Raw genomic sequence first — 3,440 nt, 5'->3', positions numbered from 1 at the left:
GATAGATATATCTTTCGTTACACGTTGACAATATGTATCGAATTGAATGGAAATACCAATAAACAACGATAAGCCACTGATGGGATTGGCTTCTACAAAAGCTAATGGATGCGGACAAATACGAATTATGTCTATAATGGCAAACTGAGTGATAAGTGATAGGTAGTAAGTACTTTTCAACCTTAAAAGCAATGCTTTTAAACCACACTTGAAGAGTATTAATTTGACTCTTATTAAAAATACAATTAAATGATACAATTTAGCTGATGTGACAGAAATTAGTCTATCCGACATCTCAAGGGATGTTAAAAAGCATTTTTGGTAATTAAAAATGGAATAAATGGATTCAAAACGTCTGTGGCTGCATAAAAAGTAATTAAATGCCATAAAATCTTTTAGCCATGAATATTATGATATTTATCTTAAGGTCATAAGTATTATATATCCTTTTGGCATTCTAAAACGTTTAAGCAACTAAAGTGCTTGCTTTGAAAGCATATTTAGTTAAAATAGTAAAGATGTAACTAATAGCAAAACAGTTCATGAAAATATTAAGATAAGAATCATTTGTACATACATTCCATGGCTTCCATCTGGTATCCTGTGGTCCAATTCCGTTTGGTATACAGAAATAGCAAGTTAAGTAAAGAGTAATTCGAAAGCACAGCAAAGTTGTGCAAAGTATACACAAAGCAAAGATTTAAACTAAAATTAAATATTATTAAAATTTATAGCTGAAATGTCTTCATATTGCCCCAAAACTATTTTAAACCATTTTAGCATTTAAACATACCAACTTTTGCTTACCTTCATAATTTAATTAAAATAAATGGCAAAAATACAAAAATAAAAAGCGAAAGAAAACTTTATAAAACTTCCAACTGGAACTCTTTATGAAAAAGAGCAAAAATATAATAAAATAAAATAGACAAAAATTATGATGATGTAATTTTTTTAAAAGTATCCACTCAAGTGCATAAAAGCTTACTTAATGCTTTTTACATTAGGTACAATAATTTCTCTATTTCAGAGTGGCTCAAACTCAACGACCCATGGCAGAAGCTACGAAAAAAAGGAATAAGTTTGGCAATTCTATGCCAGAACAGCATTTGCAAGGCAAAAAACTAAATTCGTTGGAGTACTGCCAACAGCAAAATCAGCAACAGTGGTACCGGCAACAACAGGCGGAGCAGAGTACAACGAGCAACAGCAAAAGTGGCAAAAGTAACTCCTTTGGTTGAACACACACCACAGTCGTAGTGCCAGTCAGTGGACTGACATTCACACCAGAATTTACACTCACACGCACACCCAAACTCACTCTTACACTTACGGAACCAACTAGTACGCAAATTCAATAAATTATGCAAGTATGAATGCGCAACGCGAGCGCACTTAAGTAGGCAATCAGGCAGGAAGAAGCAGCAAACAGTAGGCCACAGCAATGAGCAGCAGTCAACCGTCAGTGGGCAGCAGCAGACAAACTTTAACCAGCATTTATATGAGTACTCATAAAATTGCACTTTTCACTACTTCCTCCCGGAGTAACACTCGCTATCTACAAGCTTCTTTCTATCTATATGTCAGCATTATGGCATTATAAGTTATAGTGCAGCAGATAACTGCGGCAACAACAAAGCTGGGAATCGAACGTACGTACGGATTCGTACACAAAAATCTTGGCGGCATTTTTAAATAATTTGCATTTGTTGGCATGAAGTCAAAATTTTATGGCATGTGCAATGTTAAATTGTTTTTTATAAGCAATCATTGCTGCTGCTTTGTAGGCAAATATGCTTGAAATATGCCCCACCGTGCCAAGCTAATAATTGTCAAAATTGCTATAAAATGCAAAAGTTGTTGAACAATGTTAACGATGATGGCTCTATGTTGCTGATGCTTATTTAAGTGTAATTGTAGAGGCAAAACTTTCATTTTGCTGGCACTTCCAAACAATAAATTGAATATTGAGTTGACAATTACAAAACAATCAAATAAGTTTTTTTTTTGGTATTATAATAAATGATACTTTAGCATATCACAAGGAAAATCATTCCATCTACTAAAGCAAAGACAATGAAATATTTTGTCACGCTAAGTTTAGTAGATATAGGTACATATATGCAAATTGAGATCAATGATATATTGTATTAAAAGGACCTTTTTTCAAGAATAAAGCATTCTTGATTTCTTTAAAATATAATCTGAGCACTTTCTAATCTTTTAAGTATATATAAAGACTATGTAAGGTATATTACAGATGAAAATACAAATCAAATACTTAAAATTTACAACTGTGAAATATATACACGTATATCTGTAACATATACAGATACTCAAACAGAATCTATTGACAAAAAGAAACTAGAAAAGTTTGAACAGTAATGAAGAAACAACAACAAAAATTTTAGTTTAATTTGTTGAAATTTGGCTAATCAAAAAGCGTTGTATGTTTTGAGTATTCCCGGCTGCTAATCATCAGTGATCTTTAGAAATATTCGAATTTTTATTTAATTAGTTTGTAGTCAGTATATATGTGTACTCAGACCTATATATTTAGTTTAGAAAAAGCTAACACACACTAACACTCAACTTTCCACTAAAGTTTAAGCTATGGATCAACTGAATTCACAACAAGGGTACGGTACACACAACTAAATGCTTGACACGGTATTTGCGAGTTAAATATAAGATTCACAGATTTTGTCTAACTTACTCCCCACCAAAGTATTATTCCGTTATTATTTGCCTGTGACTACCGTTTAAAATCTGGAGAAGTGTTTTCATTAACATAATGCTTTTATTAATACTTGATATCTCTTTAGATACATATATGTGTATCCATTAAATAAGACACCATTTAATTTGTTAGTTAATTAAACGAATAGGTGCATTTCAACTAGAGAATGAAGGCCTCCAAAAGCTCCCTTTAAACTGGCTGGTTGAATACCTCGAGGTACTAAATGTTTAAATACAAAGGGGTGCATAATTGAACAAGCTTTTAGGCCTTTGCTCAACCAATAAACCATTACCATTAACAAATTATATATGCTTCTTTACAAGCTCTTTAAGAGTGGGAATAGGACATTAATTAATGTTAGTAATTAATTAATAAGAAATGATTTATTCTGTTAGTGAATTAAAGTTATTGTATGTGCATATTTTCAAGCTCTTTAAGGTATTAAAAGGACATTAATTAATATTTTCAACATGTTATTTATGCTTAATATAAAAATCATATAAAGTACTTAGACGATATAATGACTACTAAATTTTAATTTATCAGTGAGGAGAATATAACAAACATTTTAAATGATTTCGAAATTATATTGAAAAAATTTTTGAAGGAAAATAAATTACAGAAACATCTACACCATATAGAAACCTTAACGGACAAGTACCAAGATTTATTTTCTTAAACTCAGTAGTGCTAAGAAAGG

Source organism: Teleopsis dalmanni, chromosome 1, assembly GCF_002237135.1.
Source record: "Teleopsis dalmanni isolate 2A chromosome 1, ASM223713v2, whole genome shotgun sequence".
Lineage (NCBI taxonomy): Eukaryota > Metazoa > Arthropoda > Insecta > Diptera > Diopsidae > Teleopsis > Teleopsis dalmanni.
This window is presented reverse-complemented; position numbering follows the sequence as displayed.